The sequence below is a fragment of the Cyanistes caeruleus genome, chromosome 13 (genome assembly GCF_971803275.1).
Source record: "Cyanistes caeruleus chromosome 13, bCyaCae1.hap1.1, whole genome shotgun sequence".
Classification (NCBI taxonomy): Eukaryota; Metazoa; Chordata; class Aves; order Passeriformes; family Paridae; genus Cyanistes; species Cyanistes caeruleus.
In genome coordinates, this window is record NC_141713.1 from 15,075,086 (window position 1) to 15,092,275 (window position 17,190).

General features: G+C 39.7%; 1 protein-coding gene across 19 annotated transcripts in view; it reads right to left on the reverse strand.

Annotated features, from left to right (window-relative positions):
- The window catches only part of APBA2 (amyloid beta precursor protein binding family A member 2), an 89,543-nt gene that overhangs the window by 71,773 nt on the left and 580 nt on the right, over positions 1-17,190 (reverse strand). For 3 of the 19 annotated variants that reach the window (XR_015275844.1, XR_015275842.1, XM_086849096.1), the window contains exons 1-2: positions 17,025-17,115; positions 12,980-13,063 (exon numbers count right to left, since the gene is read on the reverse strand). The exons of 5 other annotated variants lie outside the window; for them this stretch is intronic. The gene's annotated coding sequence lies outside the window, so the exon portion shown is untranslated. Of the gene's footprint in view, positions 1-12,910; positions 13,064-17,024; positions 17,138-17,190 lie in introns of those variants that run through there. 11 more of the 19 variants (XR_015275845.1, XM_086849105.1, XM_086849097.1 and 8 more) reach the window with 6 other exon arrangements.

Consider the following 17,190-nt stretch of genomic DNA (forward strand, 5'->3'; position numbering starts at 1 on the left):
AAAGGGAGATGCAAAATCATGCAGGACATCTAGTTCCTTGTCTCTCTGAGAAGATTTAAAGGACTTTTTCCATTTAAATGTAAAGGTGCTTCTGCAGTAACAATACTAAATGCTGCAGAATTAGCTTGTCTGAATCCACTGATCAGCACAGTAAATCCTAACTGGTGGAACAATGACAAAACACAAGCCAAATTTGTGCAATGCTTTGTGAATCAACTGTGGCATTTTATCCCTTCTGAGATTACATGGGGCATGCCCAAAGCTGCCTTCTTTCACAAGCACTGATCACCTGGATAGGTTTACAGTTTAGTATTCCTGAATCACTGAATTCCTAAATCATTTGATACACTGTTTTAATCACTATTCTTCATCATATTTCTCCCACAGATAGCAAACTCTAAGAATAGTCTTGGCTATAGATGGTGGCAGTGAAACTGGATTAAGGGACTGTCAGTTTTTTCTGCCATCATCTCTATTAGATCCACAACGTCTGACAGAGATTTGTGGAATTAACTGCTGGCTGTGTCCATGCCTCATCCCAAAGCTAAGAGCCAATCCTAAGCCACCCTGTCCTTCACACAACTGTATGTCTTTGCTGCAGACATCAATTAAGGATGACACATCTACATCAGGCTGTGTATGGCCCTATGACACTGCGCAAGAATTCATTAGGAAGGAAAGTCTTATATTTTTATGATTGTTTTAAAATAAAATCTAAAACCTAAAAGGAGTTTTAAAGCAGAGCATGTTTTCACAAACGTAATTGGAGATATTCCTGGGGCAGAGATATTTGAAGCCCAGGTGAAAAGGCTCAAGAGCATCTCTTTCTGTGGAACACACACACTCCCAAATAGAAGAGATTCACTCATTCATTTTTTGTCTGTGTGCTTAAGAGGGCACATTCTTGTGTCTTTCTAGACTGCATTTGATAATTACATATAAGGTAATTATTGAAATCCATGAATATTTCCTTACAGTCTTTTTCTGAAGCTTCTTCCTAGGAGGCAAGCCACAATTATTCTTAGGATGATCATTGGATGCAATTGCACCTACCAGTCTCTCACAGCTTTCAGAGTATTATTTCAGATGTACTTCCTGGCTGCAGTTACTGGACTCTCTTTCCTTTTCTTTTTAGTGAAGAATAAATTATAAGTCTGTTTTGTTTAAAATCAGACAGAGTTGGAAACAACATAATGAGATATGACAGGTTATAGCAGAAGTCAACTCCTGAGAATTCTCTTATTTCCCCATGCCAAATCTGAAGATGCCATAAACTCAAATCCTCTATGCCAGTCATAAAATTTTAATTAGCTAAACTAAAAATACTGGTACTATTTACCACTGTTCTTATTTATTTCTTAAACTGCTAGACTTAACACTACTAAAACAGGTTGCCTATTGCAAAGGCTGTCACTACAATTATAGTTTGTTTCAGCATACACGTGAGCATCCTGTTCAGCTTCATTACAATTAATCAGTAATCCAGTCTCTTGTTTCTCACTGCCAAATGATAAATTAACTACTAGCTACATTCATGGATGGAATATTAATTTATACAGTGCCCTGGGGTACTTCTGTGTGTAGTACAAGATGCCTCATGAACAAATCTCATTGAAAGCTTTAGTAGAACTATGAAACAAAACAAGAGTAAATCTAGTCAGGATCAGCTGCACCTATATGAAAACAGTAGAGATCTGTATCTGCAATTGTAGTAAACACCACTGAGACATAAAAAATGAAACATGGGCACTGCACGGAATAATGAATTCTTCTCTTAAATGCAAAAAATTGAGTACCTTTCCATGCAAAGAATACTTTCTGGATGTTTGTGAAGAACACTTCATCTTTTTCAAGGTCAAATTATGTTGTCAGAGTATAGCACTGTATGTGTGTTGTGTAATGGGGAAATTTGCCAGTTCTGGAAGTGATTTTCTTCCCCAGTTGCTCTGCATTATCTGCTCAAGCTTCCCACTACATGCATGAGGACAGCAGATGGATCCAGAGGTTCTGCCTCCGGCCTTTCTTGTTTCAACATTCCTTACATGCTGCAGGCTTTATCTTGCAGAGTTTTTCAGCTTTCTAGTGCATGAAAATGACCTTTCCACAGGTGCAGAACTGATACACAACTGTTTGCCACTTCCATAGTCTTCTTTCTGGTTTATCTGCCTTTTTTCTAGTCTTTGAATATCAGAGAAGACTAAGTATTAATTTCTGAATGGCAGAAGAAAGTTACATAAAATACTAATAATCTGGTGGTACTTCATAATACCAAACCATGCTTAAGACGCATTATATTACAAAATTACAGTATAACAGGATATACAATTTTTATTTAGTAGCTCTGAAAACATAATAATACTTCAATGGGGAAATTCTGTCCTCTGTTGGTTTTTCACAGTCCAAAGAAAACTGAATACAGGATGAGCTCTCTTAGGTAAAACTATAGTGGAGGCTGCAGCCCCCTGTAAAATGCTAGACTGCATTTTGAAAGCTCACAGCATCCCAGCTCAGAATTATCAGATCAAGGCATTTGGTCATTTGAGCACAAACTGCTTGAGTTTTGAGCCTACCAGCAATCCAGAATGGCTCTCATAGCACAAGAAATACAGCATAGGAAAATGCTTGCCAAAGAACAGGATGAAAACCACTGAGAAAGAAGCAGGGTTATTTTCAAATTTCTAGCATAATAATATTAATTATTATGAAGCTTTCTCTCACAGGGATTTTTTAATTCGTCATTCTGAAGTCAATCATTGCACTATATAAAAAACAATTTTAAGCTTTAATTGTAAAAGAATAGGCAACATATTTGAAAGCAGAATAGAGATTTAGCTAACTCAGGCATTTCAAGCAAGGCTCACATTTTGATGTCACCTTCTGTTCTCACATTTTAATGTTTCCTGCATCCTGCTTTATGAGTGAGTTATCATTTATTGCACAGCAAATATCTGAGAGCTCCTGTTCTCCCTGCACCTGGCAGTTCCGTCCCAGGAACAACAGGATTGGAAACTGGTACAATCCCAAGATCTAGACTTTTACAGGGAATAAAGGATTTATTTATCAAGCATAGTGCATGGAGCTGCTCCTGCAGGAGTATGAATAGTTGGTCTGCATGAAGTGTAAGACTCCATATGAACCACAGCAAACACATTTACAGGCATTTGTCTGAGGTATCATGAGACAAACTTGATATGAGGCTCAGCCACTTCTTTGTTTACCACCTTTTCAAAGATTTATGGTCTTATTAGGCACACAGAGCACAGGTTGGACTTCTTCATTCCAGATGCAAGGTTTTTGGAAGGAAAAACATTGATATGGTCTTTTGAGCTTCTGCTGTTGTCCTTTTGGAAAGTTAATCACCAAACTTATCAGTGAAAGACACAAGAAAACAGCATTCTTCATCAAACATGCATCAAACTAAGGGAGGGCTCCCAAGGTGACTCTTCCAACCTACCAGGTTAGCATTACCTATTCTATTTAAATTTAAAACCAAAACAAAACCCTGTACCTATCATATATCACATTGGTTGAATAAACACTGTTAGTTCATCTGAGACAAAAGTCATTAAATTAATAACTGCTGGATGTTTCAAACATCCAGCTATCTGAAAACCAGTCTGAAGATGAGGATTTATAAATTGCAAATGAAAGAGCTAGTCCCCCGTGATATCAGGCAAATGAACAGCATGTTGGTAGATGTTAAATCCTAAAGCATAAATAATCTCCTTAAACCTACATCTGTGAAACCCAACAGTGAACTTACAAAAATATCTGTCCTTTATGCTCAACAGAATATAATTTAAGCAAACAAAAGATGAAAAACAGGATAGCCAAAATGCTCTTCACTATTGGATTGTTGGATATAGAGGACCTGGGTGGAATTGACCTGATTTGGCTGGAAAATAAAATAGCCTACCATCCTAGAATTTGCAATGCAAATTATTTAATGCCATTAAAAATAAGCAATCAGCTATGGATGGATCATCCACAGTAACCAGTATAATTTAAGTAATGATATCATCATTTATCCTCAGTTGGGGTCGGTGGAGTTTTACATTTAGGATGTTACAGTTCCTTTGAAGTCTAGCTCTCTTCAGCTTGGTTTTATGGTTGTACCAACAGAGCTTTTGCTTTCCAAAAAAAGTACCAAGCATTTACACAGCTGTTTAAATTTTCCAGCTGTAACATGTTCTGTATACTGAAAGACTCTTCAGGAAGAGTAAGTTAGTAAGGTGAATATTTAGATAAAGAGAATTTCCTGTTCAATTTAAGGATCTATTTCCAGATGTTACTGTGGCACGCTAGGAATGATGTAAATTGGGCTGATCCAGATTGAGTTTTCTGAGATGTGAACTGTCTCAACTATTGTACTATCAACACAAAGAATAACATTTGAAGAAAGTCTTCTCTTCACCAAGTCAGTGAAAAACACTTGACAAAATTTGTTACCTAATTTGCCCTTTTCATGTAACAAACTGTATTGGGTTTGATATGATTTATGCACTCACATCTGTCTACCAAGTCAATTTCCATCATTCTATTTTAAAGGAGCCAAAGAGGTTATCTGCTTCATATTTATACCAGCATCCACAGATGTATGGCATTAAAAGTGGGGGTTTTCTGTTATCAAGTTGAAGAGCAAGAATGTCTTCATGTCCATATTTCTGTTCACATACATCCAGGACTGTAGCTCTATTTATATGCAAAGCAGCAAAACCTATGTTTGGTTACTCAGACACTCCAGCAATGACTGCCTATAATTTATAGACAGAAGATGACAAAGTGTCAGTTATGTAAAGAGCTTTGAGCAGATAAACAGACTAGTTGGTGCAGATTTCTATCTGTGAAATTGCAATACCAAAGACAGTGTTCTTTCGTTTTGGAGAACTGAGCTAATTTTTTTCCTTCTTTTTCCCCTCAATATCTTCATTGCCTAAACAGAAGATTTCAAAGTTTCATTTCTTTTCTGATGCTACATAAAGTACAAACAACATCCATCATGGATGAAATAAAATATGCATGCAATAAGCCCGCAGTTAAAGGATTCTTAGGAAAAAATGTGACTTTGACTATCTCAACTGTCTACTCTCTAGTTTGAAAAAGTTTTTCAGTAAAGGTGGAAAAACCCTTTACAAGAAATCTGCAGGCAAAGTTCAAGTGAAATTCTTGATTTAACAGACTTTCCTGTGCTGAAACAGGTGTCAACTCTGTTGTTTAAATTGCTCGATTTACAGCTAGGAAGTGAGGCACCATTAGCTGTCTGGGTTCTAATGCACAAGTCTTATCCCATTAGGTCCTAATGGCATGTAAAGAAAAGAGGGATGTGGATCTTGTCTAATTGGAGAAGTTGTTGAAAACTGAAGAACTGAGCTTCATCAGACAAAGCAGGGGAACAAAGCAATCCCTTTGTTTACCCCTTATGTTTATTCCCTATCTTGAATGTTTCCAGTAACAAAATCAAGGGACCAAATATTTCTTAAAGGCTCTGACCATGTCTGGAAAAATGCATCTTGATTTTAGGTGATTTCTGTAAGAACACAATAGAATCTGTAGGATTCAAACCTGATACTGGAAGATGATACCTCATCATCATCCCAGAAGTGATAAATTATCACTTGAGCATAGTTCCCCTTACACATCAGCCTGCTGAAGGTTTCAGGAAGGATTCATTTCCCCTTTGGACCTTCATGATGATAACTGAATGTTCATCTCACTTTTGCCAAGTCATTATAGGCAAGAGCAACTGTTTTAAATGAAATGGTAGATCCTGCTCTCTACAGGTGTCTGATAAAGCTGTAGCATTTGTCATCATGAAAATAAAAGTAAACAGAAATATTCCAGCAGAAATGATAGAACAGATTGGCTTGAGCCTTTGGCAGCTCATACTATGTTATTTGTATCTTTTTAGACTCTTGAATAATCTTGGACTGTGTGCATGCACTCCTTCATGCTCATTAGCTCAATGAAAGCACAGGGGATGATAGCTGGCTATCTCTTCTTTGTCTTCTCTGCTTCTCCTGTGCTCTCCCAGAGATGGGAACATTGAGAGTTCTAGGGGTCTATCAAAATCCTACCTATGTGGAGAGTTTAGCTGGCATTTGGGCTGATTTTTTTTTTCTTTTCCTCACACACAGGTACATAGACTTTCCCTATCAGTAACTGACAGGCTAAGCAGGCAGCAGTGCAGCACACAACAGGCAGAACACTAAAAACTCACTGTTAGACAGTATCCTAAAAAGTATTAATACAGCTTCAGCCATTCTCTTGGAGGAAGTGTACTCTGTGATTGAATAAGATGCAGTGTCAGCAGAGTTAATTAGAACTAGAGTTGGCCTAAACAAGAGATTAGCTTTTGACTACAGCTGGCTTAACTGCAGCATGCAAAATAATGTATCACACAGAAAAAAACTGTGTGGAGCAGATCTGTTGGAGAAAAGGCATTAATCCTGCAGTGCAAGGTTGCTGTATGGCAAGGTTATAGCTGGGCAGCAATATGTAAAACACCCACACACAAGAAGCTTCATGCTCCATACCTGACACATTGACTAGCAAAGGACTAGGGGAATATTAATGAAATAATATTCTCTAATATTCTAATATCTCTAGAAATAGATACATAAAAAACTAGTGTGAAAACAAGAATTTCATTTCAGCATTTTATTTCATTTGTTGTAAGATAAAGTTTTGCATAATGTATTTAAATAAGTATGCATTTCCTAGGTTCTCAGTAAATGTACCTACGCACTTGGCTAACACTTTCAAGAATTAGCATTTTTCCTTTAAATATAAAATGGTTGAAAAATCACTAAGGCATCACAATAGTACATTGTGGGTCAGTCTATCTTGTAGTTATCTGTGAATTCTGCAGTTCAGAACTCTGCATCTCTTATCACTAAACATGCAGTAAGTAGTTACTGAGGCAAGAATGTAAATGGCAGTTTGAGTCTTGCCAATTTATTCAGTAATTTCATTATTTGTTCATAAATAGACTGGTTTGTCTTCAATTGATGCTCAAGGCAATAGGTACATGAATTTTGATATCTGGTTTAAAGTAAAGTAATGTCTACAGTTGCATAAATATATAGATATGTGACACAAAGTATTATGGCTGGCAGAATATGATGCTAATAATACTAATTACGTAACTTGTGCTCATTGGGAAAGTCAAATGTAGAGTAATTCCTCTAACAACTGGAACAATGTCTATTTTTCTATCATTAGGGCAATTCTGTTTCACCTTTCTAATTATCAGCAACAACTGAATTAACTGAACAACTGCCCCACAACAGTCTCCTGGTGGTAACTGGAAGTTCCTGTATTGCAGCAACAGGCAGTCATAGTCCTACTGGGGCTGTGGGACATTCCCAGGGACAGCAGCACTGCAGGGAAGGCTGCAGCTCGCAGCAAAACTGAAGTCGAAAGATGCTTGAGCTGCTACCAGTTGAAATCAAAGGTCAACTTCCAGCCACTTAAAGATATGTCACAGTCCCTTAATAATAGAAATTGCCCACTCTGTAAAACAACAACTATGTAAGGGTGTGTGAACCTCTCCTGGGCTCTCCCAATGGATTGAGACTTTTAGGCTCCTAAAAGGCTTCCTTGCAGGATCCAACTTTCTCCCATCCTATGTAGCCTAGCATTACAAGGGCATCATCAACTCCTGATAGCAGCTCCTTTACCAGATGCAAACCCTGAACAGTCACATTATATATTCCTTTCCATTCAATTCTTCATCTTGTATTTGCTGTAGTAACAACTTTAAACTGGGGGTAAATAAATCCTAAATTATGTGTGTTGTGGAAAAGTCCATTAACCAAGATTTCATCATGTTAAATATTCTGTAGACATTCCTGCCACAAAGAGGTTAAAAATCTGTAAGTCTACATCTGAAAAATTAATAAAGATGACTTTGGAGAGTTTGCTTAAAAATCAAACACACCCCCACTCCCACCCTCAGTGACACAGTACTAATAAAGAAAACAACAATGAAAAACATGTAATAACTGCAAAGCCATCCTTTTATAGTCTCCAGAGCAGAGAACTTTTTATCCACATGCAATTTATATTTATATACACAAAATATTTAATATGTTAATCTACAAAGGTAATTATTTTTATCTTTATAATTTAACCCAGCAAGAAGGTTAACAGCAAAATTCAACTAAGTAACAGAACCAAATTAAGATTTTCCAGTTAGGTACATTTAAGTTGTATTTTCCGAAAATTACAGTCGTACCTATAATTCAGGTTTTCAATAAATGTTTGGTCTGTGTGTTATTGATTAAATCCAGTGTTTCACAATCTTTTGCTACCATAATATGAGGTTATATTGGCCTGGTACCACTTTTTGACACTATTCTTTTCTTCTGTCAGATTAATTTAAACAGAAGATACCAAACTGTGAAGTCTATTTACACAAGTCAGTCTTTTGAGCAAAGACAGTCTACTGCTGTCTTCTAAATGCCTTCCACTGAGGGGTCCTAGACATTTGGTTGGCTCATAGGCTCCACTACAATAGATTTTTTGATTTTTTTTTTTTCCAATCACCTCCATTTCATTCAGGATGCCACTACGTATGGTAAACTTCAAACTTCACTGTTTAGGAATTTCTGTTTTAATTTTCCCCTTTGTTCGTCCTTACAATGCTGGAGGGTCCCCCAGGATGATCCTGTGACAAGGAGCTGGCATGCAGCTCAGGCACAGGAACCATCCTGGAGGAAGGAGGGACAAGGGCTGCCACAGGGTCAGCCTGAGGAGCTGACAGTCAATGTGTCAGTGTGACAACCATGGTGCAAGCTGTCAACCAGTCCGTGAGGGTCAACCTCCGCTGGCAGCCACAGTTAGTCATGAGTTTATCCAATGAGGACAGAGATAACATCTTCAATATGGATTTCATCCTGTCAAGAAACAAGACTCATTGTGCAAAGGCATGGAGAGGGTGAGAAACTTAGAGCAGTAATAAGCAGCTTTTGTTTCCTAACCTTCCAGTGGGATTTACCAATACTGTAACAGGTTACTGCATTTCTTAATTCCTATTTTAAATAGGAATATCATTGAACAGAGGAAAGTAGGTGGACTGTTCACTGATAAAACAGCTGGTTGAGAAACTCAGGATGACATTTGGCTTGTTTATATTTATCATGAGTGTTTATAACAATGTTAAGTACCATCAGAAAGAAAACTGTTAACTCAAGCTTAGTTCATTCAAACAGATGCTGGTTGATATTAAGAAACTTGTTTCTACTACAATTGCTGTAGCACTGCAAATCACAAAAACTCCAGAATTAAAGGTATCATATTGTCCGCAAACATTTAAAGTGCAATACACTCAGTTTCTTCATTCCTGGAGCCTGTTTGAGTTCAAAGCTGTGATTCTCACACACCAACAGCTGGAGCCTAAACTAAACTGTGAAATACCATAAGAGTCCCAACACTAAAAAATGTTAACAGATCTAAGTTAAATCAGTGTTGGCTCAAGAATAAGACAGGTATTTTACTGAACTGTGACTAAAAACTTTAAAAATAAATATAGATATCTGCACAGGAAGGAAAATAATATTGTTGCAAAGGTATAGTAGTGCTGTAATATATAATTCCCCTCCATTTTCCCCCCAAATCATTATTTGTTAGTTGGTGGGTCAGTTATAATGCATACAAATTGAATAATAAATGGTGGACAAATACCAAATTAAACACATGCTATACAGATCATTTAGTATCACTGCAGATGGGTGTGGAATAGATATGGAAAAACCTTAAGGTGGTCTCTTTCCAAGTACTGAAAACAAACAGTATCACAACTTTTACTTGGTGAAAACTGAGACTTCTACCTACCACTAAAAATATAAAGAAAACCCCTTAATTATTAAAAAAAACCACACACACACAAAAGCCAATCAACCAAACAACAACAAAAAAAAAAGCAGACAAAAAAATTCCCACCAACACAACTGAATTAAAGGCACGTTCCTGATACTACCCAAATATTTTCAAGGCAACTCTTCAATCAATAAAGCAAGTTAACCAGAAATGAAAAATTCTGCCACCAGGAACCATCATAATCCTGGAATCAGCAATACAATGCAAATCACTATTTACTAGGAAGCATTCCCTTCCAGTGCTCATTTTATGTCTCTAATGCAGCTCCGAGCATGGAATTTCTAGTCACCAACAGAATTCCTTCCCTTTCATTCATCTAGTATGCAACAGCTCTTATCTCCTGGGCCATAACATGTCAAATACTTCTACATAATTAAAGCCACACTGATTGACTGGCTAAGAATATCACAGGGATAAGTTTCTTTTTAAAGCTGCCTTATCTGTAATCAAGAGTTGTCTTCCAGTAACACAAGATTTTGTTCCTAAAGGACATTTCATATATATCTATACACACACATATATAGAAATAGTGTTCCTTTCTCCTCCACAATACATCAGTAACAAGAAAATATCATCATACTCTGATTCCCCTTTGTTGTGTTAAATTGGAGAGGACAAAAGATGACAAGAGGCACTTAATAAGGTGGGCAAAATGCATATTTTTTTAAGTATGGAAACTATAATCAATATTCCTCCTTTGATATAAACCTTTATTGCACTCCCAAACAGAACCTTTTCATATTTCATTGGTTCATGCATATCTGAGATTTGTTGTGATGATGAGGTTTATTTTAGGAAAAAAATTAAAATCTGTAGAGGCCAAAAAACCATGAACAAATTGATGATGAGGCTTATGTCTTGTCAGATTATTTTATATTTTAATGTACTGTTAACAGTTCATTTTTTTTAAAATACAAATCTGACGGCAAATTTAAATATCAAGGCAAGCAATCTGGTAGCATGGCAACAATGCTGCATAGTAAGAATTTGGAGCCATGCAAGTCTGCTTCTTTCCTATACTGGATCATTTTATAAAAGCAGAAATATTTCTGTTCTTTGTGAAAATGCCTTCACGATTATTCAGCTATCAGTAGCTGTAGTGGTCTTTGAAACTCAAGACAGCACAGCAACCCTGTGAAACCTGGTACCAGTCAGAATGGCCATCCTTACCAGACACAAAAGTTGTAGGTTAGAGGAAGAACAAAAAAACAAAAAACAAAAACCAACCAACCAACCAAAAAGACAACAACAACAACAAAGTTATGTTTAGTAACAGTGTTTAAATACAAGATTTCGTTCCCAGGCGAGAGATTTGATGTGGATTTGAGGAGCATAGCAGCTCTGAAGCAATCTTGCTTCTGGCATGAGAAACATGCAATTCCACCTCCATACACTCCCCTTGATGTGTTGAAAAGGCATCTCTCAGCTTTCAGAACATGAGTTTTGAGATTTATTTTAAGATTTGACTAAACCAAAAGGGTGCACTTGCCCTTGCACTGAAATAATTTTTTGTGGTAGCTTGTATCAGCGATTCTTGAGAGGAATGTCAATTTATTGATACCATTTCACTCTTGGCAATTGGGAAAAAAAATTAAAATCCTATGTCACTCTTGAACAGAATCTGGTCTGTGCAACACTCATTCTCTTCAGTTAATTCGGTAACTCAGGCACATTTTACCATGTTGCTGGAGCAGGAAAAGTCACAGTTAACTAACACTTCTGTTCTTCTGATCTTGAAGAGCACACTGGGTGACAGAGTCCACCCAAGCACCTTTGTTTCTGGGTAATGGATGAAGGCAGTAAAGTTGTGGATGGCATTGAGGGAATATTTTCTTTATTATTCTTCCCATAAAGATCAGCTACTTCACTGAACCTGAACAGTGAATGCCAAACACAGCTACTCCTTCTCTTCTCCAAGGTTCTTACAATACTGCTTAGTTTGGTGCAGTCCCTATGGAAGTTGTGCTTCTCACCACACATTCCCATGTTACATAACGTCCCTTGGCATTTTGGACACCAGTGGTCAAATCTAGGCTTGCACCCTCACCAGAACACTCGTGGTCAGTGTTACAGAACTGTATTTGGGTGAGCTGCATGTTGCTGGTTTTGTACATTCAAGATAGAAAGAAGTAAACGTACCTGCTATGAGCACATTATGAATTCTTAGCTACCTCTAACCTCTGTACTCAGGTGAAAGACTTCTAAATCTTTCTTTCTTACACTTAATCTTCATTAAATTAATAAATAAAATAAATCTTACACTAAATCTTCAAGGGTCAGATCCTGTGAACACGTGACAAAAAGGTAGAATATATACACAAGAAAAACTTGCAAGGTCAGGTCTCTCTTGGAGAATATTTCAGAAATAAAATGGATTTCCAAATCCTCTGCAAAATGATTAGGGTTACTGCACAATTGACTTGGGAAGTGGAACTTATGCAAAGGTTGTAGCTGAGAAGTGCATCTGTGAAAAGCATCTCTCAGAAAGTAAAGGGTACGACAGCAATCTGGAAATAATGCAAACTGGTGATATGCTCGCAAATATTCCTATTATCAATGCACAAAACAAAGTTCAAAAACTCCATTCAATTAATAGAATGGAAGTATTCAATCTGCCTTATAAGGAACAAAGAAATAACAAATTTCTATGTAGCTGAATCTTCATTATTAAGCCTGTAATTCCTCCTAGGAGGACTCTTTTCTGAAGGAAACTTCATCTTAATAATTCAAACCAGACAACTATCCCAAGATACTCCTCATGCAGCTCCCACTGGAAGCCCGGGTTGGTATCAGTGGATGTCTGCATTGCAGAAGTATTATTTGAAAATCCTTATCTAGACTGCAAACCTCTCATTGTTATAACTGACGTATATTTTGTCAACTTTGCCAACTTTCCTTTCCTCTTCATTTCCTTCTATTTCAAAAGAAAATGATCCCTTCATGCATGAATATACTTCAGAGTATGCATCTCCAGCATTATTTCACAAAACCTTATCTGAGAACAACAACATTTTTTCCTTGTCATCCCTACCTACAGGGCTTCTAGTTCTTCCTCTTTAGTTTAGGTGGAAGCACCTATTAATCCCAGAGTTTTCCATACCAGTCTTTCCTCAGCTCTAATTTACTCCTCTTGAAGTGCAAATCACCTTCCTCTGCTGCAGCATGTGAATGAAGACAGTAAGTACTGCAATAAAAAAGGAGAGAAATGTCATGTACTCAAGTGACAGTGCATTTGCCTACCAACATCAGAAATAAACAGTTAAATCCATACATTTTTTACCAGTTGTGAAAGGCCTTCCTTCCAAAAAATAGTATTGTTAGCCAAGATAAGACCTAAGACCTTCAAACAAAACTGAGAATTTGAATGGAAGTCCTCTTCTCATGGATGCTATGACAAAGCTTAAGTGGTGCATGTTCAGCTCCTGCAGACAGCAAAAGCCTAAAGCACTAAACACTTCACCAATCACATGGTGCTGTCTTGAGATGCTTTTCATGCAGCTCTCATGGGTCCTCAGAAAAAAAAAAAATCATACATGTAATACTCTTACCAGCAGACTAAAAGCATTCGCAAGTACTTATAATGAGCATTTGACTCAGCAACTGCAGGTTTTTTGAGTGTCTAAAAAATCAGTGAATTCTGATTCTGCTTTCAGTTCTTCCTCTCAACTTGTGATGCTCATGTGACTGCATCAGTGCTTTATTTTCTCTAAATGTAACAACTACCATTACATCTCTTGCACAAATGTTGCAAGCCTTTAATTGCATCACAGTAGTGCCAAAAGATACCTCCTAGTAAAAGCTCTTGCTTGCAAGTGTGCACTTCTTTTTGTTTATTTCAAGCAAATATCTCTTCCTTGGGAGGTTTATAGTAAGGTATTAGTTTGTGTTAATGTAATGTTCTGTTTCACAGGTAATAGAGGTTAATGTATCATACTGTGTTCCATCTTTGCCAAGATGCCTGGATTAGTCCTAGAATGGAAACTCTAAACTTTCTTAAAAAATCTGACTTCTGGAAACATGTCTGCTTCTTGCATCACGTATGGGTAGGCACAAACATAACAGGTGTTAAGAGTGATCAGTAGGATCATAACGCTTCAGGCTGTTAAGAATGTCAGAGATCTCTTGTCCAGCATTCTGCTCAAACCAAGGTCATCAATGAGCCCTGATCAGTTTGCTGAGGGAATTATTGAGTCTGGTCTTTAAAACCTTCAAGAACAGAGACCATACAATCTCCCTGGGCTACCTGTCTCCATGTGTGATTATCCTTGTGGGGCAAAGTATATTGTTTGTATCCAGTCTGAACCTCTGTTTCGGCCTTTTGTCTCTCATTCTCTGGCACATGCCACTGTGTTGAGTCTGGCTCTGGTTCCCTGGGGAGCTCTTTACAAGGACTGGAAGGCTGCTGTTAGGTCCCCCCATAGCCTCTATTTCTGCAGGCTGATCAGGCCCCACTCTCTCACCCTCTGCTCAGAGCTCATCCTCCAGCCCCAACCACTTCAGTGGCCTCTGCTGAACTCCAGGTCTTTAATAACTTCCAAAACTGGACACAGTGTTATAAATGTGACCTACTGGGTGCTGAGCAGAAGGGAATAATCACTTCCCTTGATGTCCTGGCTGCACTATTGTTCATAGAGACCAGGATGCTCCTGGCTGTCTTTGTTGCCAGCGGATGTGGCTGGTTTACGTCCAGTTTGCTGTTCACCAGGCCCTCTGAGCCTTTTTGGCAGGGCTGCTCCTCAGTCTCTACCACTGCACTGCCTAAAGCATGAAATAATTCCCTTGTTTATTTAAACATAGATTACAAGGGAAAAGGATATAAAAGTCTGCAGAAGCACCTAAACCCTGATGTGTTCAAAGGCTACAATCAAGATTTGTTCTGAACCAGAATCCACCATATGCCTCTCTGTGAGCTGGTAGCTTGGAACAGGTCACTTGCTCTTATTTCTCCACCCTCAGCACAGGAAAATTAACTGAAAGATGTTTAAACCATGGTACTTTCACAAATTATTTCCTAGAAAATATTCTTATCAGAACAAGCTGGAGAGATGGTAAAATTATGCTTCTTGAAGTGGTTTCTTGTGCTCACAGCCTTAAGCGAAGGTCACTCTTTAAAGACCTAGCTTGTTTAAATTCATGTCCAGTCCCCAGCCTGAACTGGCATTAATCAAGTAACTGCACAAAACATGCTTTTAGAGATTTCTCCTTAGAACTCTAATACTTTGACCAAAAAAGCTGAGCATCTATGGCCTTTGCAAGAATACTACTATCAAGGGACCAAGAGGGAGCAATAATGTAGCTGCTGATGCATTTTTAAAAATAGCTTCAGATATTTCCAAGTACAGATAAGGGCTAAACTATCAGAGAATATAGAAACTCTGACAATCAGGGTTATAAGGACAGTTCTGTAGCACAAATCCTATGATCCCAAAGTGTTCTAAGGACAGCAGCTTCGACTTTGGCAGTTTAGTTCTCACAGAACAACATATGAAAGAAAAGCTCTATCCTCTTGTCTGTCCCATATGGAGAAGAATCAGGATAATAAAATGATAAATTGCCATTTATGTTTTAACGTAAATGTCAATCTTTTGCTTCTCAAACACATAACCTGCACATACTGTATTTTACCTTAAGTGGCAATAAGGACTTACACTAGAATTCCTCCCCTTTTAAACTGTTATATTGGAAATACTGTGGCTTACACAGAACCACAAAAAACTATGACAGCAGTTGTTTCTCTTTTTCAGTTCTACTCATTAAGTAATGAGGGATTCTTGGGTAACAGACATAATAGATAAATATCTTTTCTGCAAACAGATTTCTCAGCCCCTTCTGAGAGATTATAGTGTGGCCTTGGTCAGGTAATGCAACTGAAAACACTACTTGCATTTTTCAAACTAGTCACAGTAATTTCAGACTTTTCTTAAACATCACTGCAATGCACATTATCTCTGTACTATGCACGTTGATCTCTTGTCTTTATTTAAATTTGCTTTCTTGTATGTCCTCACTAGCATGCAACAAGCACCAAAATGACACTGAGGATGCAAAGTACGTAAATCTGAAAGCACAGACTGCCAGCTGAGGCAAAATAAGGCAGTCTGACTTTCCAAGATGCAGCTCTAAATGCAGTATTCCCTTCCTTTCCCCCACCCCCATCCCTTTTGTTACGGCAATACAAGGCACCACACACACACATTCAAAAAACTGTTCAATAAGAGGCAAACAGATTATGCTATAATATCTCATGCTGTTTATCCCAAGGAAAATCAGGTATTAATTGAGCACCCTTTTTCCCTCCAGATCTCATGATGAAGGGAACGGGAAAGGAGCGGATCAAAGACGCTGATCCTTTTGCCACAGTGGAGACATGAAATCAGAACCAAATGCAAACTCCGAGCTGTGCTGCATTACAGGAGGGCTCCTCTCGCATTTCTTTTCACTCTATTGAGACAAACGGACTTAAGCCTCCCGCCCTCCCACAAAACGCTGACATGATGCGGATGCTGCACGGCCGGTCCCCGCGTTACCGGGAGCCGCCGTCCCGGCACAGAAGGGCTGAGGCGGCCGGGCCGGACTCGGAGCTGGCACCGTCCCGGGGGACCCGAGCGGAGCCGCAGCCCAGCCCCGGAGGAGCCGAGCGGAGCCGCAGCCCGGCCCGGGAGATCGCCGCCGGTTCTCCCTCGCTTGGCGGGGGGCGGTGGCGGCGCCTCCCCGGGCACAGCGGGGACAAGCGGGCGTGCGGCAGCCCCCGGTGCCGGAGCCCCGCGCCGCCGATCGCGACAGCGCCGGTCGCTCCGCCATGCCGCAGGGGCTTCCCTTCACCCTGGCTCCCCGTCCGCTTGCGGGCAGCTCGGTTACCAGGGGATGGGGACGGGGATGGGGATGGGATGAGGATGGAGATAGGATGAGGCGGGGGCAGCCGCTCGCGGGGAGAGCAGCCCCCAGCCCCGATTTGAAGGGAGCACCGTCCGTGCTGGCGCGGGGCGGGGGCGCGCCCGGGGGCTCCCCTCTTCCCTGAGGGGACCCGCGGGATGCTGCCGCCCCACCCACGACGGAGCCGCCGGTGCCCGCGACGACCCCGGCCGGCGGTCAGTAGGTCTGTCGGTCGGTCAGCCAGCCCCCCACCCTGCGCCCCCAGCCCTTACCTTGCAGCGGCGGGGCCGGTCCCGGGCAGCGGGGCAGCCGCAGCCGCAGCCGCTCTTTTGTGTGGCTGCTGAGCGCCGCACACCGCGGTGGGCCCGCCCGGGAACCTGCCTGCGCCAGCGCCCGGGAACCTGCATGGCGCATAGCGCCCGCGCCGCCTCACAGCCC